The sequence below is a fragment of the Gossypium hirsutum genome, chromosome D11 (assembly GCF_007990345.1).
Source record: "Gossypium hirsutum isolate 1008001.06 chromosome D11, Gossypium_hirsutum_v2.1, whole genome shotgun sequence".
NCBI lineage: Eukaryota > Viridiplantae > Streptophyta > Magnoliopsida > Malvales > Malvaceae > Gossypium > Gossypium hirsutum.
Genome location: NC_053447.1, coordinates 23,183,547 through 23,208,635, shown reverse-complemented (window position 1 = coordinate 23,208,635; position 25,089 = coordinate 23,183,547). Strand labels below are relative to the sequence as shown.

The window sequence follows — 25,089 nt, the reverse complement described above, 5'->3', positions numbered from 1 at the left end:
GCTGCAAATTGTAATAAAAAATGGTAGTTTTTTATTCCAATAACATCAAGAGCACATAAAATTCAAAGCACAAAGAATTTAAATTCATATTTGTTAAAGTAAGAGGTTGGATTGATCAAGTGTAAAGCAACATATTGAGACAAACCCTATGATTACAGATCTGCTTATTGAGGGACTACCACCCAAGGTTTTTCATGAGCACACTGTTCATATAGGTATAATTTTATTTGAAGATACTCGATTTTAGTGGGGTCTGAAATTTTAAATGTTTTTATGTTACAAACACATTTTTAGTTATTTCGATTTAGGGATTTTTTTAAGGTTATTTTTTCACACTCTAATTTTGATAAGGTTTAATCTCACTAAGGTTTAAGGAGGACCAATTAGAAAAAGACATGATCTAGATCACATTGCATGCAACTTTCCTGATACACATCCATACTTGGTCTATGCCATTTGGTTGTGTTAATATATGTGATCAAGGACATATTTAGTTACTATATATGCAACAAAAGCCGCATTGGTTCTATATTAGTATAATTAATGGATGAGATTTTTTAAAATACCTTTTGGAAAGGGGTGAGCAAAACTTGATTCAACTCGAAAAAATTGATTTTTTTTGAATTTTGAGTTAAACGAATTGAGTTATTCGAGTCAACTCTATTTTTTTTTAATTTCGAGTTACAATCGAGTTTAATTTTCGAATTCAAATAACTCAAATAATTCGAATAAACAGAATACCAAACTATAATGTTTTATATCTTTACCTCAAACCTCCAAACCTTTTTACGTTCTCCCCAATACTTTTACTCCCTCCCACTTTCCCTTCCCCCAAAACTTTTACTCCTCTTTCATCCTATCCCCCATCTACCCCAAACCCATTTTCCCCCATTTACTTTTCCCCCAAAATTTTACTCCCCCAACCCTCAAAACTTTTTATTTTCCCCCTAAATTTTTGCTTTTCACCCTTTATCCCCAAATAAAAAATCATCCAAAAAAAATTCCTAAACTTAAATAGTAATAATTTTATTTAAATTAAATTTCACATTTTGTATTATTTATATTATTTAATTGTTTAATCATATTAAATCTTTATAAATTTCTGATAAAATTGAATTATTAATGATGTCATAAAATATTCGTGTTAAAATTTTATGTTGGTATCAATTTCACATTCTATCTGTAAGATAACTTTTATTAAAAAATTAATTTTTTATATTTAATATATTTTTTAATTTCAAAATACATAACGACAAAAGTCAGAAGATAATTGAAGCAACTAAGTAAGCAAAGAAGCAAACCCGAATATAAAAGATTAATAAATAAATTATGAGGAGATGAAAGTTAATAAAAAATTTGATTACGGTGGGTGACAATGGTTATAAGGATCCAAAGTCATTTTCTTAAATTTAACTCGAACAAATATATTTGATTCGATTCGATTTAATTCGAATTCCATCTCACTCGACTTGATTTGAGAAAATTTCAAATCGAGTTAGGATGAAAAAATAGGATTCATCGACTCGATTAACTCAAAATTTTTTCATTCGATTCAATCGAACTCTCAGCCCTACTTTTGGATATGATAGTAATGCTTTGAGCTTATAAGTGGAAACACTAAAATATATAGACTTTCTCAGCACATTCTAGGCATTAATTCATGCAAATTCCTAGTATTTTCTATCAGATTTTGTGTTTTCATTATAAAATAACTAAATTGGACATGATTTAAGGCACATCTTGATTTTTAGCTATTATGATATTAAACTTATGAAATTCGACCAATTTTGAACAATTTTGTTCAATGGAAGCAAAATTAGCCTTGAAGTCACCTTGGGAGGATTAAATTGCTGGAGCATCTCTGAAGCATTAGGTGATGAATTAATAGTCATGAACGTTCCAAATTAACATACTTGGACTCTCTAAAAAATTAGTCTGATCCAATTAAAAATTATGTCTATAAATTTGGACAGCCTAATGCGAAAGGAAGGGCCCAAAGTGACCAAATAAGGAAGGAAGAAGCATGAGCCCAAGGAGCAGCCCAAAACCATCCATCTCTTGCCCAAATAAGCTCTTAGATCTAGTTAAAAATAAATGCAAAATAGCCCCTAAGTACTTCTTAAAGTCATTCTAACCCCTTCCACTTTTCAAGCCTTCTCATTGCACCAAGCTAAATTTAGCAAAACCATCTCAACCCCTCTTCCTAATATCATGAGCCGGCCATGGGAGGAGAAAATCAAGGCTATCCCATGCTATTTTTAGCCACCTCAAACTTGTATAAATAGCCACCCTCCTTGCCTTTCAAAGCATCACTCTTTCACTCACCATTCATCCTTTCCTTTCATTCATCTTCTCCTATTTGCTCTCCTATTTTTCCTTCTCTCATTTTTGATTTTTCCCTCTTGGAAAAGAGCCATGCAAGTCCTTTAAACAGTAGCAAGTAACATATTGGAGGCCCTTGATCAGCAAAACAAAGTAGAAGAAAGAAAGGGAGCACACTAGTCTGACCCCAAAAAACACTGGATTTGTCTTCTAGTTCCTTCTCTTATTTATTTTTAATTTGTGTTGAGATTATAAACATGAATGCTAATTGTTTTGATTCTTCCGGTTTAATTAAAATGAATTAAATTGTGTTTGTGTTAGATTGATTGAATTCCGCCTACTTTAATTATTGAAATGGTGTTTGTGATGTTATAGGCCTTGGTAATTTGTTCATTTAAATAAAATCATGCCTATGTTATTATTGCATTATAAGTATAATATTGTTGTGATTAAATTTGTTTCAGTATAAAAATATATTGTTACTTCACTCTGTCTTATGTCTGCTTATAAAAATTAATTAATTAATTTAACATAGACATATGCTAGAAAGATTAATTTATCTTAATAAGTATGTTTTCATCGGTTAACAAAGGACCAAGTTGCCATGGAATTATCCGTAACATATATAAACATTTTTTTTAATTCTAAGTCAAGGAATGAAATTAATCTAACATACACATACTGTCTTAAGGCTCGATCCTTGTCATCGGCAAATCATGCTCAAAATCCTATCCTTGTTGCCGATGACAAGGATCGAGCCTTAAGACAGTATGTCGTACCGTTTCTTCATGAACTTAATTTGAGAATTAGAAGGCCTTAGATCGAGGCACAATAATTCAAGCTGAAGCAAGTTATGTTCCATATGCTTGAAATAGTAGGCCAGTTCAGTGGAATGCCTACTGAAGATCCTCACCTTCACCTCGGATTTTTTATGGAGGTAAGTGATTTCTTCAAAATGGTCGGAGTAATCGAGGATGCACTAAGGCTAAAGTTGTTTCCATATTCACTAAAGGATAGAGCTCAAGCATAGTTAAATTCGTTGCCACTCGATTCAATTTCTACATGGCAAGAAATGGAAGAACGCTTCCTAATGAAGTACTTTCCACCTAGTAAGAAGACTAAGTTGTGAAACGAGATTACTACCTTCCAACAAATGGATGATGAATCCTTGTATGAGGCGTGAGAGAGATTCAAAGAATTATTGTGAAATTGTCATATCACAGAATCCCGTATTACATCCAACTAGAGATGTTTTACAATGTTCTCAACGCACACACAAGGATGATAATAGATGCTTATACGAATGGAACACTTCTTTTTAAGTTTTATAATGAGGCTTATGAGATTATTGAGAGAATCACTAGTAAGAATTACCAGTGGTCGACCAATTGAGCAACTTTAGGAAGATGAGTAGCAAGAGTACATGAAGTAGACGCTCTCACTTCACTTGCTGATGGGCGTCGAAACCACTAAAAATAAATCCTACAAAATAACTCTAAATAGTAGTAAAGAGTGGTAGTAGGGTCGAGTCCACAGGGATTGATATTATAATCAACTTTCACGTTTAACTTGTGATCAAAATTTCTGTCATGTCGATAGTCGTGGCTATAGTCGTTCCCACGACTCCAAACAGACCTGCTGAAAAATAAACAAATGAATTAAAGGAGTTTTGAAATGTTTAGAAACTAAATAATTGAAATGGCATAAATAAATAAATTAGAAATTAAATTGGAAATTAAATTTGGACTTTGTAATCAAAGATAATAAGCCTTAGCCCTAGACTCGGTGGATTATGGATTTTTGAATCAATCCTTGAAAATTAATTTCTCCTCCAAACAATAAGCTAGTTATAGCAGTTAAAAGCGTCCTAACCACCAATTCTTCCACACGTAGCCAGTCCCGGTTCGACCTGCAAACCAACCCTTACTGATTATCTAACCGAAATACACTGTTCCCAATTCAAGATTCCGACAATCTTGCGCATCTAAAGAACCCAACTCGAATTAACAACCTCAACCACGTGGGTCGTTTAAACTCAATTACTTCTTCCTTGATTTGTTCTTGGAGATCCAACTACAGCACGGCTGACTCATTTCTTCAACTGTTAGCAAACATGACTCCAACCCAACGTGCACTTTTTGACTTGAAATCAAGTTATCTTTAAGGGATGAGTTGTCAATCCTGATACTTAGGAAAAATGTGAATACCGATTGGAAGGATTTTTAGTATGGGTATGTATCTTACGATTCCCGACCGGAAAGAACACCGGCCTAAAGCTAAGATGGAATTTAGTGAAACATGGATTTAATCATGCTTCATAGGTTTTGAAAGATGATTTGATGATAATGGAGGAAATTGGGAAGGGAAAGGGTTTGAAAGGAAATTAGACAAATTTTGGTAAAAGACAAAGAAATGAAAACAAAACAACAGTATGCTAATTACGCACCAACTTCGGAAGAAAAAAAATTATTCTATTTAATTCCAAATAGAAATAAAATGTAAAATGTAATGTGTCTTTTCAAGGTACCTTAAAGCCCTATTTATATACATGATATTTACTAAATTTGACTTTAACCACTTCAACATATAATTAAAATTAAATTAAAATAAAATTAGATTTTTTCTAATTTTGGCTTTTACAAAGTCAAAAGAATTTGATGAGTCCTTGGCTTTTTCCATACTTTTTATTCGGCCTCACTTTATTGACTGTGTTTCAATTTGATCCTTTTCTGCTCGTTTTTGACTCATAGCATCCCAGTTGTATCCCTGACAAGATTAAAACATAAAAGCACTAATTCAGCAGGGATCAATTCAAAAATTAACCGAATTAAATACAAAAAGTCATGCAAAGTAACATATTATCAAATCCCTCTACTTAGCTCATGCTTGTCCTCAAGCATATTGTACTTTCAAACATTAGAAATTATTCTACAATTTATTAAAAATCGAGCCTCTTTTCCGTATCCATAACCAATGCAAACAACAAAGGAAAAAATAAATAAATGCTCAGAATATATAGTTTGATCAACAAGTGTCATAAAACTGAAATATATTAACTAAATCATTTCACTAAAGTGAGTTTGAATCCAAAATTTGGAAGGTATTATTAATTAATCACGCAGTAATAAAATTTTTAGACATGCTCAGACCTTTTTATGTGAACTAAGATGACAATCCAAGCACCCTATCCCGGTTACTCAGTTCAAACAGTCTTTTTTTAGGCTCGGTTAGTGGAATGTTTGTAAGTTCTCGATTTGTCACTCAAACCTTTTTACGCGAGATGAAATGACAACCTAAGCACCTAACCCCGATTACTAAATTCGGTCTCGTTTTCGAAACTTTCACTCATAACTTGAGCCTTTATTTATTTTTCATTTTATTTATTTATTTATTTATGTACAAGCAAATATTTTTTCCAAACAATCAATTTATATGAAAAATCTAGTTACATATATCAACTTTAAAACAAGAATGTCGACTAATCTAGATACTTGAACACTTTAATTCAAAAATTACCCAATGTCCAAATTGACTATGTAATGAGATTAGAGGCTCAATGTCAAAATAAACTATCGAATAAATCTAGTATAAGATTGAACATATGCAAAAGAGAGTCATGCAGCAAAAATCATGTATATTTACCATTTTACTTGTCATTTCAACCCCTCTCATTTAATCTATGCTTGTCCTCAAGCATGTTTTAAATTAAATAAAAGACAGTAACCCAAATAACAAGTAAAAAGAAAAGTTAATAATACTCCCTGTGTGTCTTTTAACGAGGTTGTCGGTGTTGGGATAACGACTTTGCAGGATGTCGAGGATTGTGAAGACTTGGGTTTCCATTGTTCCAAGTCGAGCTTCGATCCGGCTTAAATGTGCCTCCACAGATAGAGGTTGCTCCTACTACTCCCTAGTAGTGAAGTGTGGATGTTGGTGAAAGAACATATTTTTGCTAGTAGTTTGTGTACCTATAGGAACAAAATAACATGCAGTAGGGGTGCCGGCAAGCAAACCCGTAGAATCCAAACAATATTTATCTAGGCTATCCATACTATATGCACATGTTAAGGACGAGAAATCGACTTTAGAAGAAAAAAGTCGAGAGGTTAAATTCATAATATATGACCCCAAGTATTAGTGAACAATTAAATGAGCATGAAAGTTTTGTTCAAATCAAAATCCTAAATTAACTTTAAATTCAGAATGCATACACCACAAAAAAAATAATTCAATTTTAAAACAGATGACGAATCATTTCGACCTGAAAAACTAAAGGCTAAAAATCGATGAATATATCTTAAAGTGGGTTCATGCACCAATAAGTCCTTTGTGGTATTTAGATTATAAAGTTTATTTCTAGAATGAGTTAAAGCACAATAAACATCTTGAGCATCAAAGTTACTTGGAATATCTAACAGGTAATGCTTTGTGTTTCAATAGTTCATAATGAATTAATATTGAAGCTAAACGTGGTGTAGAATTCATAAATCAATTCATAATATGCACTACATGAAATATTTGCAAATGAACTCCAACCAATAGCATCAAAATAGTCAATCACAACATCATGAATATTTAACATATCAAGAGTGTAAAGATCGATTTGCTTACAGATCGAGAGCAGACATTGTCGGATTTCGTCGTATTTTACGCAATGCCTGAGGTCAAAAATTTTAGAAACCCTAGTAATCATCCTTCAGTAGGAATAGTGTTTGCACGACCTCATCTATTATGTTGACTGTATCGTGATAGTCGAACATATTAGTTAGGTGAGTCAGGTGGTGGACTTGAATTTCTAGCAGCGTCAGTACTTCTGTGTAGGGGTGTTGCTAACTCATTTGTCAGTCGTTGACAGGCTCGAGTGGTGGATGATCGTGTTCGACGTTGAGAGACACACTCTTTTGTAGTTGAGGGACCTTCGACATGGTCGTTAAAAGTCCCAACCTCTTTTGAGTGACCTGCATAATACGTTAGTAAAGGTAAAACAGGTTGAAGACTAGGAATCAACCTTTTAGGAATAGTGAGGCTGCTATTTGAATGTTCTATTTTGACCGGAGTTGGACTTCGTCGGTGACGAGTTCTCATTGGTACGGTCATTCATCTTGTAGGAGGTGGAGAAGGTTCTGAGTTATCGTTGTCTAAATCGATGACTAGAGGTGCTGAAAATTGGTGTCGTATTTGATTGAGTGGAGCTGGAATATTGTTGTTCGTTTGGTTTTGAGTTCAAACCATGGTTTCCATATAAGCTTCATGAATAAATGGTTCTGTTTGCTACGGCGGTGGCAGACGACGACGGATGGCGTGGTTGGGTCGATTTTTTTGAAAAGTGGTGGTGGGGTTTTAGGTACGGCGTTGGTTAAAGTGATAGGATGGGTGGTTTCGGGGTTTGGTGATTATGAAGAAAAAGAAGAAATGAAAATAGATGAGATGGTGTTTAGGGAAGGACAGAGTGATGACGCGTGAGTGAGGGTGTAGAACGACGAGACCACATCAACGCGGTGGTGTCCAAGTTCAACGACGGTGAAATGGAGGAATAGGACGAGTAATGGTACTTTGAAAAACGGTGTTTGGCGATGGTGGCTTGCGAGACCACAGTGAGTCGTGAACGCTCGACGATGATGACGGTCTACGATAGTGGCAATGATACTTGACGATAGCAGTGAGGTGAAGCGGCAGTGGTGTGGTTTTTAAGAAGTTAGGGTTTTGTTTGGAGAAGATGAACAAGAAAAAGGGTTTGGGGATTAGGGATTTGAGTGTTTTATTTTTGACCTTTTTTTTCTTTTTTCTCTTGTGGCCAGTTTGGGCCTTCTTGTCCATTTCTTTTTCTTCTTTTTTCTTTTCTTTGGGCTAGCTAGACCCTTCGGCCCAATTTCCTTTCTTTTAATTTTTTTCTCTCTTCTCCTCTTGGGCTTGTTTGGGTGTTGGGCTTATTTTGGGTTTATTGTGTGGTTTTTTTTTCATTTGGGTTGATATTTTAGTGTGGAGTAGGTAGGCTAAGTGGATTTGGGTTTGGGATTATTAGGTGGGTTAAGGGTGTTGGGTATTGATTGTCGGTAAATAATTTTCAGCATTTAGCACGTCGTGCTCACGCCACCATCATTATTCGACTTGTAAAAAATTCACAACCTCCATTACATTCCTGAAAACATCAAACTAACTGGATTAAATAAAAATTTATTTATTTATTTACAACCTAAATCTTACTTAAACTCAAAATTAAATAAATGAAAATAAATTTGGGTTGCCTCCCGAACCTTTTTGTTTAACGTCGTTAGCTCGACGACTTGGAAAATTATTTAACCGGCTCTTTGAGCACTAATTCCTCAACCAAATGAACTTGAAAATTTTCGTAGAAAGGCTTTAATTGTTGTCTGTGAACCTTGAAAAATTTTCCAGATTCTTCGTTTTTAACCTCGACTACACCACGTTGAAATACGTGAGTAATAACAAAATGCCTTAACCACTTAGTTCGATACTTACGATACTTACCTGCAACTTCCAGCTCCATGTTGCATTGCTTGATAACCCAGAACGCTTTATGTTCTAGTTCTACAGGAAGATGACACGGTTTACCAAAAATTAGTCGATAAGGAGACATACCTATGGGTCCTTTATAGGCTGTACGGTATGCCCACAGTGTATCATTTAGCCGCAAACTCCAATCTTTTTTATTTGGCTTAACGGTCTTCTCCAAAATCAACTTGATTTCTCGATTCGACACTTCCGCTTGACCGTTTAATTGAGGGTGATAGGCTGTAGCAACTCATTGCACTACCCCATATTTTTTCAAAAGTGTGTCGATTACTTTATTATAAAAATACGTTCCCCAATCGCTACTCAATGCTCGCGGTGTGCCAAATCTAGAAAAAATATAACTCTTTAGAAAATCGACTACCGTTTTTGCATCAGCATGACAGTGGCTTTTGCTTCCACCTACTTTGACACGTAGTTAACTGCAAGTAAAATATAGACATTACTGTATAACAAGACAAAAGATCCTATAAAATCAATGCCCCATATATCAAATATTTCACAGACATGTATAGGGGTTAAAGGCATTTCATTTTTCCAACACAAGTTTCCTACCCTTTGACACTTGTCGCATGTTTTACAGAACAAATATGCATCTCGAAAAATATGTGGCCAATATAGTCTACATTTAAGTACTTTATGCGCAGTTCGTTTAGGGCCAAAATATCCACCACATGCATAAGAATGACAAAAGGATAGAATCGATTTTACCTCAGTTTCTGCAATGCATCGTCAAATTACCTGATCGGAACAATATTTCCAAAGGTAGGGGCCATCCCAAACATAGTATCGTGATTCACGTTTGATCTTATCTTTTTCAGATTGTAATAAGTTAGAACAGACTATACCTGTAGCAAGGTAATTCACCATATCTATGTACCAAGGGAAAAATGTCTGAGTAGCAAGCAAACTTTCATCCGAAAAATTGTCTTTAAGTGATGTGACATCATTCGATGGAGGTATTCGGCTTAGATAGTCAGCTACCAAATTTTTGCATCCTTTCTTATCCTTTATTTTGAGATCAAACTCTTTCAAAAGTAATATCCACCTAATAAGCCTTGATTTTGCTTCCTTTTTCCCAATCAGATATTTAAGAACTGCATGATCAGAGAAAACAACAATCTTAGTCCCTAATAAATATGAATGAAATTTTTCCAAAGTAAAGACTATAGCTAGAAACTCCTTTTCAGTAGTCGAGTAATTACTTTGGGCAGCATCCAAAGTTTTAAACGTATAGGAGATAACATGTGGTTCTTTCTTGATTCTTTTTCCCAAGGACTGCTCCTACGCTATGGTCACTTGCATCGCACATTATTTTGAAGGGATAATTCCAATTTGGTGGTTGAACGATGGGTGCCGAAATGAGCTTATGTTTGAGCGTGTCAAACGCATCCCTGCATGATTGGTCAAACTTGAACTCCTTGTCTTTCTGTAAGAGATTACAAAGTGGTTACATAATTTTTGAAAAGTCTTCAATGAACCGCCTGTAGAAACCTGCATGACTAAGGAAAGAACGAATCTCCCTCACAGTTGTGGGGTATGGCAGTGAGTTAATGATGTCAAATTTTGCTTTATCAACAGAAATTCCCTCAGCAGAAATGATATAACCTAGAACTAATCCTTTATCCACCATAAAATGACATTTCTCATAATTTAGAACAAGATTAAATTCTAAGCATCTTTCCAATTTTTTGTTAGATTTGACAAACACACCTCAAAAGACTCACCATACACAGTAAAGTCGCCCATGAACACATTAATTATTTTCTCGACGTAGTCAGAAAAAATACTTACCATACACCTTTGAAACGTGGTTGGTGCGTTGAGAACTTCTAACGACATCCGTTTATAAGTGAACGTGCCAAATGGACACGTAAACACTGTCTTCTCTTGATCCTCCAATGCCACTCTGTGTTCCACCAACTGCTGCATCAATTAATAGCCTAGTCGAGGGATTCAAACCGTTGTAGAAAGTTTGAACCTGAAACCATAAGGGTAATTTATGATGAGGACACATTCTCAAAAGATCCTTAAATCTCTCCTATGCATCATATAATGTCTCCAAATCAATTTGAGTAAAAGAAGAAATATCATTCCACAACTTAGTTGTTTTAGATGATGGGAAGTACTTTAACAGAAAATTCTCGTTCATCTGATCCTAAGTTGTGATAGAACCTCGTGGCAATGAACTTAACCATTGTTTTGCCTTGCTCCTCAAAGAGAATAGGAACAACCGTAAACGTATGGCATCATCAGTAACATTATTAATCTTGAAAGTGTCACAAATCTCTAGAAAATTGGTTGAATGAGCATTCGGATCTTCATCTTGCAACCTATCAAACTGAACAAATTGCTACACCATATAGATTGTGTTTGGCTTAATCTCAAAATTATTTGCATTAACAGTCGGTTTGAAAATACTCGATTCAGCCCCAATCAAAGTAGGCTTAGCATAATCATACATAGTCCAAGGAGTAGGACGTTCAAGAGCTTGCTGATTATTTTTATTATAATCCATCTCCACAACTTGTCAGAATCAAACAAAAGAAAAAGTAAAACGTAATAATTAAATTAAAAAATATATTAAAATTAAAATTAAAAATGGCTAAATTAATAGAAATAAAGGATTTTTCTAATATTTTAGCCTCCACCAACAGTGCTAAAAACTTGATTGTAGTCTTAAACCAACTAAAAACCTAACAATGGCAAGTGCACCTATCAATTAATAGTATACCTACGGTGAGCAAAGATACCATTCCCACGAGGACTAAAAGTACTAGTAATTACCGTGTTTCTATTATTTAACCAAAAAATTGGAAAGATTGATTAAAACTAAAATTAACTAAATTAATTAATTAAAGAACAAGACAAAAAACGAATCAAGAAAACAAACGATTAACAACCAAGAAGCGAAACAATACCCAAGAAAGAATCCACCTAGACTTCATTTGTCATTATCAAACTGGATTAAACCATTTCTTCGCTTAGTATCTTGATCCGTAAAAACCCTAAATTATGCTAATATCTCTTTTGAGAGTAACAACAACTTACTCTAGGTTGATTAATTGAAATTTCTTTCTAATTAAAACCCCTATTATCGCTTTAACTCAATTTATGGATCTCCCTATTAGATTTTACTCTAATTTGGTAGATTTATGTCGTCCTATTTCTAGGATTGCATGAACTCCACTTAAATCTGCTAGATCTCCTATTAAACAAGGACTTTTCATCCTCTGACTTAAGCACATCAGACATGGATTAATAGTCTGGAAATATTAAATCAATAATTAAGCACACATAATTGGAAACAAGATTCAAGTATTTATTGCATAAAACAGAAATCAAAAGACATAAATCATCATAGGGTTCATCTCCCCTAGGTATTTAGAAAATTAGTTCATAATTGCAAATAAAAACATCCAAAATACAGTATAACCAGAGAAACAAAAAAACAAATAATAAACTTCAAAGGAATTAGGAGGAGATCTTCAATCTTGATGCAAATCTGCTTTAGGGTTGACTTCAATAGTATTTTTCGATTTGTTTTCTTCAGTATCCTATGACAGCTCTATCCTCTTTTCTTATCTTTGTCATATATAGGTCTTAAAATGCCCAAAGAACCTAAAAATTGTGTTTTTCCACATGTTTGGAGTGCAATTTGCGATTTCCACACGATCTGGCACATGGTCGTGTGTCTAGGCTGCGTGAAATGGCCCAGCCCTTGTGGCTCCTGAAACTTGGTCCAATTTTTTTTATCTTCGCTCGTTATTCATTCATTTTTCTCCCAAATGCTCTCCTAAGTATAGAAACATGAATTTAAAAGATTTGGATCATAAAATTCACCATTTTAAATCGAATAATCATCCAAAAAAGCATTAACAATTAGGCTAAAACATGTTACTTTTGCCATTCATCAATACATGTCTAGGATTGGATCTGTTAAGGAAAGGCTTGGTAGTTAAGCAGTGAAATTTGACTCACCCCCTTTCCTGGGATCCTACTTGGTGTATAGTTCACATTCACTTCTTTAATTTCAAACAATAAGGACATTATTTATTTTTAAGAGGGGGACCAAAAATTGATTTTTTCTTTTTTCTTTAAAAAGTTATTTTTCCTATCAAATTATTAAGGGAAATTTTTTTTTCAAAAAATTAAAATTTTTGTTTAGTTATGTTAAAATTTAATATAAATAAAATTCTATTATCTCAATAATTTTATGTTGGCTAAATTATGACATAAATATTGGGCTTAATAAAAAATGTATAAGTTAAGCCATGAAATTTTTAATTTCTTAGAAAAACTAAGCATGCATGAAAGTTTAAGTCTCTAGAATTGACTTAGTAATTACTTGAGGCGAAATCCTAGGAGGCATGATAATTTGAAAATGATTTAGGCAAAAAAAAAAAGGACCATTTGAACCTTTCAAGCCAACCTTAATGAATATTTATCTATTGAAACTCAACTTTGAGACTATATGACTTGATTTTTTTCTGAATCTTATATTAATGAGCAATATTTATCTTTAAATTTTCCCAAACACTAGACTCAGTTTATTTAGAATATTTTTGAGAATTAGCTTGGGGGAGTTAAGAAGAGGTACGAAATGCTCAAAATGTTGAAGTACATGTAGTAATATGCTCAAGTTTGTTAAAAAAAGAGAGAGAGCATATGTACTGAAAAATAAATACGTACGAGAGCATGTGTACTCAAATTCAAAAATAGTTGGTGATTTTAGGGTATTTGTATTTCGAAGGTCCAAGGCAAGCTGAGTCTAGGGTTTTAGCCTAAATTATCTATCTTTTACCTACCTCTAGCTAAGCCACGTTAAAACCATATTAATGACCTATTGATTTAGATTTCTATGCCAACTACATTAGTGGAGAGATATTTTCTAAGCTCAACTTATGAAGGCATAATTAAATTTAAGGATTGCAACTTAGTTTAAATTAAGGGAACAAAAGTTTATTGGAATAAACTAAGTACATAATTATCAAGAGAAAGCATGTGGTCTATATTTTTGCTATCATGATAATATTTGAGAATAATTAAACGATATGTATACTTCAGTTGCATAATTATAGAATTTCTATTCTTGAGCATAATTGTATTAAACTCATAACTATGGGAAGGATTGATTTTTAAAAGGTGATTTTCTTGAATTCTTCGTAAGTCAAGCATTCCTCGGGATTAGAGGTGTCCATGGGTCGGGCCGGGCCGGGTTCGGGCCAGGCCCACAAAAAAATTTCAGCCCGTTTACCAGGCCCGGCCCGAAATATGGGCCTGAAATTTTGCCCAGGCCCGGCCCGGGGAAAAAATATGGGGCCCGAGCTCGGCCCAGCCTGGCCCGTTTTTTATTTAAATTTTTAAATAAAATTAAAAATAATTGTTAGTAAAATTATCAAATTATTAATTGTTAATTGTATTAATTGTTGTAATAAAATCTAACATTTGATTAGTAAATTTATCAAATTATTAATTGTATTAATTGTTAATTGTATTAATTGTATTAATTTTTGTAAGTTGTAACAAAATCTAACATTTGATTAGTAAAACAAACTTGATGTTTTATTATTATTATTTTGTAACACTATCAACTAGTTATTTTCGCATGTTACTCACTGAATATCATTCGGATCAAGATAAAAACTTCAAAATTCGAAGAGTATAAAGACTTAGAATAATATAATTAAAGAATATTGACTAAATTTGTAATTGTACGCATAGTATAATATTAGTAATTAAATTTAATTGCAACCTTTTAAGCTAAGACTACATTTTTCAAAATCTGACCAATTAAAAAACACCCAAGCTAAAATTAATCAAATTAATTTACAAAAACTAAATTCATAACTTTCACAAAGTAGAAGACTAAGAATAGAATTTAACCTTTCTTTGACCAACTTTTGTTTAACCGCTTTGTCCGAAAAAGGTAAGTTGTTGGATTAGAATTGAAATTATGCCTGTTTAACTGCCACTTTATAATTCGTGCATCTTAGAATGAATTAAGAACCCAACCAATTTGTATTAATGTAAAATCACATCTTCCCTTTTTAATATAACGTCACTTTTTACCATGAAAGTGGTTTGAAATTGGTCGCAATCATTGAATAAGATTAGCAAAATATAATCGGAACATAATAAAATTAGAATAAAAAAAAAACAATCAGCAAGCATTGATGTAATAGGTCGAATGCATCGATTAGTTAAGACATCAAATCAAATTAGGCAACAAAATATAATGAATTGCCATAACTCATAATAATCTATTCAAACTTGGCAATACAATACGGGTTTAAATAATCATAACCAAATATTCATGCTTGCTACATCATTTAATTACATCATAGTCTTGAACAAACCTTTGTAATATTAGTAACAATACTCTCAAATCTCCCATAGGTAGTTCATTGCTATAAGTCTAATTTTATCACTGCCAATTCTATCCTGTCACCTAAATTTTATAACAAAATATTTAAACATACTTAATTTCATAGCAATAAACAACAACCATAGTATTCATACATTAACCCATCAACATATTTAATTTTATAACAAAATATAAATTGTTAGCTAAATTAAAATTTAAACATTTAGAAAGAAAGTATCTTAAAAAGCAACTGAAGAAACCTCGTCGTCATCGTCGTCATCGTCATCATCGTCCTTTTTGCAACCAATTTCTAACATGAAATAAGAATGAATAATTAGATAATCAAATTGATGAAAAATAATATTCATCATTACAACAATAAAACGAGAATAATAATTACCTGCTGAAAATCCCTTAGCTCTCATCCAATCATCCAAGCAAACAACGGTTTGAACCGTTTTTGGCTTAAGTGAACTCCTGATAGGTGTGATAACTTTCTTACCCATGCTAAAAGCCGATTCGGAAGCTACAGTCGATATTGGAATTGCCAAAAGATCACGAGCCAATAATGAAAGCTCATTGTATCGAACTGAACTTTTGCTCCAATAATCTAAAACATCTATTTGACTATTCAACTCAAGCTTCGGTTCTTCCAAATAAATGTCCAACTGTGACTTTTCACTCCTAGTGCTAGGTTCACTTAAATACTGTTTATAATCATCACTCTCATCAAAATATCCCCCAAAATCAGCACTATTATCATCATGTTCATCCAAACCAGAATCAACAGGATTTTTATCCGAAACATTAGAACTCCCAGCCAAAGAGGAAGACATGGATTTGGATTTCTTAACATACTCATCAAACAAGAGTCTAAGATTGCTAAGAATGGTCTCAACAAAATCTGAAGCATGAACATCATAGATTGTTTTAAAGCAATACTGCACATAATTCAACTTGTAACGAGGATCTAAAATTGCAGCACATGACAATATCAACGAATACTCAGCCCAATACTTATTAAATTTCTCTTGCATTTGCTTAACCATTGGAGTTAAAAACAAATAAGGGCCTTTAACTATATCAAGCAAGAGCTTGTGAACCTTCCAAACCCCTCTAAAATAAAGGTTAGCCGTTGGATAATTAGAACCAGAAAAAACACAAATCACATCATAAAATACTTCCAAAAATTTGCAAAGAATAGCAACATTCCTCCACTCCTCGCTAGAAAGTGCAAACATTTGATAATCTTTATCCCGTTGGCCCCAGTAATCTAGCACATCTTTATAGTAAAGAGAAGATTCAAGCATCAAATAAGTAGAATTCCATCTCACACACACATCTTGACGCAACTTTTTGGTCACATTCAAATGAAAACTTTTGTCAGCCACATCATAAAATCTTTGTCTACGAATTCCTGACTTTTTTATGTACCTAATCCCATTTCGAATCTTACAAACAACATCATCGGCAAGCTCCAAACCAGCTTTAACTATAAGATTTGATATATGTGCACAACATCTAACTTGAAAAAAAGCACCATCACACAAAATAGCTCGGTTTGCACGAAAACGATTTTTAAGACAAGAAACCATAACATCATTATAAGAAGCATTATCCAAAGTGATGCTAAAAATTTTCTTATCTATACCCCATTGAGATAAACATAAAACAAGTTCATCCGCTATGTTCAAACCATCATACGAAGGAAATAAAGCTCTAAACCTTATGATTCTCTTTTGTAGCTTCCAATCTTTGTCAACCCAATGAGCAGTAATGCAAATATATTCATCATTAGTATGCTCCGAATTCCAATTATCAGAAGTTAGACAAATTAAACCAGGTGCTTTACCCAACTCTTCTTTAACATGATCTCTCTCTTTTGCATAATACTTTAGGACATCCCTAGTAGCTGTTTGTCTACTTATATTCTTAAAATTAGGACTAGCAATTCTCATTATGTATCTAAATCTCGGTTCTTCAACTGTCCTAAATGAATGCTTGCCACACACAAGAAAAGTAGAAATAGCTTGACGACACTCATCAGCATCAAACTTGTAGTTCTTTATAGATGGAACACATTCTGGTGATGGTTGAGTGGCTATGGTGTATTGAGTGATGTCCTTATTAACTTTTTTCAAACAGCTATTTAGATGACGTCTTAAATGAGAGGTTCCACTAGAAGATTTAGCAGAGAAGATAGTCTTACAGTGATTACATTGTGCCTTCAATTCATTTTTGTTCTCGCATTCAAGCTTTGTCATTTCATCCCACACCTTTGAAGTGGTAGACTTTTGACGTTTGACAGCACTTTCGTACTCATTAAACCCATCGTCCATAGGTATAGGAGTGTTCGAACTAGCCATAGTCATAAAAATTGAAGTCCTGAAATCCAAAAATAATCTTATTTATAACTCGGTTACTGAATATATATATACAAATAGGTTAAAACAAAATGCATAATTGCTGTTTAACTTTGACTAATATGATACAGTGTAATTACAAGAAAAAAAAGTATCAAGATATATTAAACTAATTAAAATGTAGAATATGTTCTATATAAAACAAATTGTTATACATAATTGTTTAGTAATCATTTTAAAAAAATTAAAATAAAAAGTTTTACAACATAACAGTAGACAGTGATAATGAAATAAATAAATTGGGAAAATTGTTATACGTATATATATTTCCTTTGTTTTAATTCCCACTTTCTTCTTAAATAATAAATAATTTGATATAATTTAATTAATACATACATTCAGTTCGTACATCGCACCAATAAAAAACTAATAAAATATATTTAATATGAATTATTAGTATACTAAATTTACAGAATTTTTTTTAAAACATATCAAAATACATGAATATATGAGAATACTGAGATAATATAAAATATAAATCAAAGATCTGGACCTATAATCTTCAAAGCCCAAACCTAACCGAGTACATTTTGTGAAGCAAAAGGGTAAAAAATATGCTTTTTTCTGTTCTCCCGAGAAAATGCAGTCTCCATTTTACCTCTCTTGCTGCTCATAATCACAACTTTTTAGCCTTTCAGCTTTGAATTCACTGTAGAAGTTGAAGGAAGGCGATTCGTTCAACCAAAGGCAAGTTCTTTTTATTTTTTCACAAAATCAAATTGGAAGTTTCTTGGGGTTTTTTTAAAAAAAATTTACAGGTATCTGGCCATTTATTTCTGTTAAATTTTTATGTTATGAATTGGTTTTTTTTTAATATTGTAAAAATTCAGAATTTAAAGCAAAGTTCATTTTTTGGCTGTTATATGTTTTGTGATAGGATGAATTATATGATTTCCTCTGGATCTGTTTAGAGTTTTTCATGCATGAATATGTTCAAAAAATGAAAAAGGAAGAATTTTTTGTAATTGCAGTTTTCTTTTTCTTTTTCTTAGAAACAGTTTGAATTAAAAATGGAAATCTAATCTAACATTCTTACTTCATTTCTTAAAAAATGAGCAAACCAGTACCTGTGGTCCTGTACCAAACTCCTCGTTCTTGTATGCTTGCTTCTACTTGGCGATTCGGGAATAAACAAACCGACCGGAGGTGGATCGGTGGAGGTCTTGACGGTGGAGGTGGATCGGTACTGGAAGACTCTGTCGATTTTGGAAATAGGAAAAAAAAGAGAAAGGCACAGCCGCACAGCACAAAAGGGTTAGGGATTTTAGTGTCTCTGTAGTCTGTAGCAGTGTAGTGTGAGGAAATGAAAGACAAGTAAATGAAACTAAAAATTAAAAAACTATTATATTTTAAAAATAAAAAATATATATTTAATATATTTTCGGGCCGGACCGGGCCAAAAAAATTTTTCCCGAGGCCCGACCCGTTTTTTAAACGGGCCTAAATTTTTGCCCAAGCCCATATTTCGGGCCTATATTTTTACCCGAACCCTCCCATATTTCGGGCGGGCCGTCGGGTTGGGCCGGGCTGCCCGACCCATGGACAGGTCTACTCGGGATGACCAATGAATTAAGTTTGGGGGTGTGAAAACACTAAAATATTTTTCTATTAGATTTTGTGCTTTCATTGTAAAATACTAATTGGATATGATTTAAGACACATCTTGATTTTTAGCTTTTAATATTAAACTTATGGAATTCTGCCCCATTTTGAGCAATTTTGTGGAAACAAAATCAACCTTGAAGTCACCTTGGGAGGATTAAATTGCTGGAGCATCTCTAAAGCATTAGTTGATGAATTTACAACCATGAATGTCCCATATTATCATATTTGGACTCTCTAAACAATTAGTTTGATCCGATTAAAAATTGGGACAATAAGTTTGGACAGCCTGATGCAAAAAGAAAGGCCCAAATTGTCCAATTGAGGAAGGAAGAAACATGAGCCCAAAACCGTCCATCTCTTTCTCAAATTTACTTAAGTCAATATTTCATAAATATTGGCTTGTACAATCATTGTGGAGATGATAACTTGATTTACTTATCACTTTATTACTTGTTACGACTGTGTACAGTTACACATTCTGTTGTTCCAATAACACATGTAATCATAAGTTAATTAGTATGTGTGTGTGCGTAGTCCAAGTGGGAAATTGTTGGATAATATTAACATCACACACACACACACACACCGAAAACCCAACCCGTAAATCCAACTGGATTCGAAGCACCATTGTGGTCGTCGGAGCAACCCGCTCGATCAATCATTCAATCTTGCAAATTAAAACGTAAATTGTAAAAAAAAATATGATACAAATAATAAATCATTTAATATACTTGATCAAACAATCAATCAGTTCCAAAATAGAAATAAATAAAACTAAAAGTAATTGAACCAAACAATCTAACAAATCCTAAGTACATTCCAAACTTAGCTAATTAAATGGTCTTTACGAATTAAGTGATTGCGGAGACTCTCTGGCGATACTACTGAATCAAGAACTCACAAATTATCCATTACCTGCATGTGGAATTAAAAATCTGAGCATTCTAATAAGATGCAACAATATATAATTATGCAATATTACGAGGGAAAGTCACATTCAATAACATTTTTCAAAGATGCAATACCTTAATAATTCAATCACGAAATAACATTTCTAAATAACAATGAAACATTAACAAGGCACTCAATAAAGAAAGACAATGTTTCGATTCAATGTTCAAGTTCATTTAATCATTTAATCATTTAATCATTTAATCATTTAACCATTTAATCATTTTTTCCAAGTAACATAAGGAGGAAAAACGTTTGGGCACACAAGTGTCCAATCAAATGCCAAACAATCAATGAAAATAGTGTAAGCACCAGCAATGACAATACTCCGTTGCGCAATAAATGTACTTAATCAATAACCAACCATCACATCAAATGCACAAAGCGTAACAATGACAATGCTCCCAAACGCTCAAGGCAATCCACACAATGAACAATAAGCAATGGTTTGGACCCTTATAATCTACGACATGCCAACTGTAATAGGCCAATTTTGGCCTGGGCCCAGATCAAAAATAAAACACAAAATAAACCAAAGTAAATATAAAGTCCAAAATTTTTTTAATAGCCCATTTACATATCAAGCCTAAAAACACTACCCAATTACAGCCCAAATGCAACAAAAACCCTAGTGGCCCAACAACCCAAAAATTAAACCATTTTCAGTAGCAAAAAAAGAAAATCCTAGGGCTAGCATAAGCTGCCGCAGCTGCTGCCTCCTCCATGTCAACCTTTGTACCTCCACGTCAGCACCTCTGTACACAGCTGGCTTCCGTACTTGCAAGCAAGACAAGAAAGAAAAAAAATAGAAAAACAGTAGCAAAATATTGTATTTTTCGGCTATAAAGGCCACAAACAAATCAATGTTTTTTTTACACAGCAATCGAAACAGAAAAAAAATTTAAAAGGTGGTCTTTTATTCACTTTCTTTCTTCGTTTTTATTTTTTTTAAAGAAACAAGCATAAAATAGTAAAAGGGGTCGAGATCTTACCTTTTTTAAATTTTGTGTTGCTGTGGAGGAGTTGAGACCGCCATCTCCGATGAAAGATGAAATTTTTGAGTCGGGGAAGTCGAAAAGTAAAAAAAATGACCTTTTTATTTTTTCGGCCACTGTGGACGGCGACGCTACCACCGACGGTCGCTGCGATGGTCCGGTGATCGGAGTTTGGCCGGACATGGGGCTGAAAGGAAAAGATGAGAGAGTTGAGAGAGTTTTTAATTTTTTTTAAAAAATGAAGTGGCTAAAATGAGAATTTTTTGGTTTATTTTTTGTATTTATATACACCCTAATACGACGTCGTTTAGGGTAGTCTTTTGAAGCCCTAAAACAACGCCGTTTTACTCAAGACCCGGACCGACCCAACCCGCATAAGGAGGATCCGAGTGTTTTTGATAATTGGGTTATACCCTTTCGGTCCTTCCGCCTTTTTGGGTTGTTTTAAGTTAGTCCTATTTGCACTTTTTATATTTTATAAATTTCGCCCTGGAATTTTTTTATTGTTTTCAATTTAGTCCAGCGTCCTCTGAAGGGACGCATGTCCCAAGAATTGGCATAATTTCATATTTAGCCCCTGTGCACTTTCGCGCCTTATATTTTAGTCCTTATTTACTTATTTTGTCACGATTTTTACTTTTAATTCCATTTTTATTCCGATTTAATCCTTGGTTATTTAATTTCAACCCTTTATGTATTTTATATGTTATATTTATTTATTTTTTTTATATTCTCTATATACATATTCATGTTATTTTCGTCCCATATACTCATTTATCTACTTATTTATTTATTTGCTATTATATCTTTACCCTTTTTATACTTTAAAATAGATTACTCATATTATTTCATTCGTAATTTTTAGTTCTGTTCTCGTTATCCTAATGATCATTTTATCATATTCAATATTTGATGTTGGGTTATTATTTATTGTCATTGTCATGCTTCCTTTTTTTAAAAAAAAATCATATCTATCGTCATTATCATGTTTCTTTCTTTTCTTAAAATCATTTATTTTGTTTATTATCATTATAATATGAATTATCATCATGATTGTATCATTATTATTGTAATATTCTTTCATTTATTTATCATATATCATTTAATATTCTACCCCCATACATTATGTTTAAACATAAGATAATTACTTATTGTTTTAAATTTTACGTATGTTATTATTAAAAAAAAGGAAAAAGAATCTTTTTAAAAAGACAATGCTTCGTATTTTGGAGATTCGAGAAATCGTACCATAATTTACGGGGTTTCTATTTTCTCGTTAAACCTAAATAACCAAATATCCTTTTTAAAATGGAAATACAAGACCTTTTAAATAAAAATTTTAAAGGCAAACTTATTTCTCGAGGGTAAATGTCGCATCCTAACTTACGGGATGTGACATTTCGTCATTACGAGACGAGGGGGCCTTTAATGCTCATTTCAATTTATTCAAGCATTTTTAAAATTAACATTAATAAAAAGGGATCATATTTTTAATTCTTTTTGAACTTTCAATTTTTGACATTAATTAATCAATTAGGTACCAATTTTGGGTGTTACGAGGGTGTTAATCCTTCCTCATACGTAACCGACTCCCGAACCCATTTTTTTAAATTTTATAGACCAAATTTGTTTTAATAAATTAAACTGTTACGAGGTGAGCCGATCACACCTCATAAAAATGATCGGTAGCGACTCCCACTCTATTTTCATTTTTAAATAAAAGTCGATTTCAAAAAAAGTTTCGACACCAACTATATCTGAAAAAAAATTCACTAGCTTTATTAGGCAGTTAATCAATTATTAAAGTAATAATTTAAACAATGATTATCAAAAAATAATCAATTAACTAAAATAACAATTTAACAATAGTAGCCATCATGAAAATCAATTTAATAAACTTCCACACAAGTACAATTTTAAATGCAACATCATAGTCACTAACCTAATAATTTAATTACAAAATTAAAATAATTTAAAAGGTAAGGATCACAAATCGTAAATCGTAATTCTAAGGGTTCGTAGCTTAGAAACAATCAATTCACAATGAATTTCAACAATTCGCCTAACTCTTTTCACTTTAATAGAAAAATTTATGAATTAAAAGTAAATTTCTAAATTGGGAGATTTGGGGACTTATGTAGGTTGAAACAACAACAATTTTTGAAGAGCAAATCAACACCTTTGTAGCGACAAATTAAGTGCAACAAAGCGGCAATTAAAGCAAATAATAGCAGCCACTATTTTGAAACAATTTGAAACTTTATATGAAGCCAAAACAATAACAAACGGTGAGAAGATGAACAACAACAGGGAATTGATCGATGTAGGTAGCAACTTTAGAGGAAAAAATTGAGACGAATTATTTAGAGGAACAAACAAGTGAATTGACAGGATTTTTGGCAGCCAATTAAGGCTAAAGGCAAGAGTAGCAGTAAATTGAAGTAGCAATTGACAATTTAATTGGACAATAATTTTGTAGCAATTGACAGCAGGAAGGAATAATTGGTGTAGCAACGATTTAGGAAAAAAAAAATTAGCAAAACCAATAGCAATTTAAGGCGAACGGTAGGAATAACTAGTGTATGTACATGGTATACTTCAAAGACTATAGACCTTAAAATGAATCAAATCAAGTATATGCCAAATCAAATTTCAAGCATGATAACAACATATACCATTTCAAATAAGCATCAACCATTTCCAACCCATGCATTAACCAAATTTAATACCATGAACAACATGAGAATCATCATATACCAAATCCATGCCACAATCCCTTGACTCAAAACTTTTATACAACAAGATGAATACCAAAGCACTTATATACATGCCACAATCCCTTGACTCAAAACGATTGAATATCTACCGATTCAGTGATAAGATAGTGTAAGCTTCAGAATGATCTAGCTTGACATATTTCGCAAGGTATCGATCTATAAGGAAAAGGAAAAACAAACGGAGTAAGTTCATAGGCATTAAACAGAAGTTTACATACACTTTCAATTAAGCACAACAAGTTACTAAGCTTGGCATAGTTGGCTAAACATGGCAAACCACATAATGTGAGTTTTGACTTGTAAATAAAACATATAATACCACAATCGCATATTATGTCAATTCATGTCATTTCGAATGACTAGTTCAAAACTTATTCAATTATGGAATGAAACAATTGTATACATGCTAATGTCATTTCTTCAATCCCTTGTTTAAGTTCAAATTTAACATTTCACAAATTAATATTAATATCATTATGTCTCATTTAAATTTCTCAATTCATGTAATTTGTTTCGCCCGATGAACCTTAGTAAATGGGCTCGGATACCTTCATGTAATTTATTTCACCCGATGAACCTTATTAAACGAACTCGGATACTCAAGTATCTACGTCACACCAGTTGCTCGTCTGAGCTAAGTATATTCATGTCAAGTTACCAGTCTTGGGTAAACCTTTATAACGAAACATCTGATTGTTTGCCCAATCTAAAAATATACATGTCAGGTTACATGTCCACGCTAAACCATTAAAACGACATTAGGTCACCAGTCCAAGCTAAACATGTGTCACATGTATCTTTGAATTCGCAACAAATGCTGGATCTCGGTAAAAATTGTAACCAATCCCGTACAATATCACACAAAACCCTATTGACATGTCAATCATATCCTAACCTTTACTAAGCTCACGTGGGCCTCATTTTCAATTATAACCTTCATTTTACAATTTAGTCTAATTCTCACCAATTCTCACCATTCATACTAAATTACCACAAATCAACCCACAATATAACATATATACACAAATCAATTGCATAACAACTTAAACACACTTATATCATATGAACTTACCTGGTCAAAACAACAAGCAATTTGAATCTTCATGGACTATTCGACA

At 32.9% G+C, this 25,089-nt stretch overlaps 2 non-coding genes across 2 annotated transcripts; one reads left to right on the top strand and one right to left on the bottom strand.

The window, feature by feature from the left end:
* Nucleotides 1-3,443: 3,443 nt before the first annotated feature.
* LOC121223938 (small nucleolar RNA R71) lies at nt 3,444-3,548 on the bottom strand. Its single transcript, XR_005921405.1, has one exon. It is a non-coding gene; the product is annotated as a small nucleolar RNA R71 (small nucleolar RNA).
* A 7,302-nt stretch (nt 3,549-10,850) lies between these two features.
* Nucleotides 10,851-10,956, top strand: LOC121223844 (small nucleolar RNA R71). The gene has a single exon (XR_005921310.1). It is a non-coding gene; the product is annotated as a small nucleolar RNA R71 (small nucleolar RNA).
* Nucleotides 10,957-25,089: the final 14,133 nt, after the last annotated feature.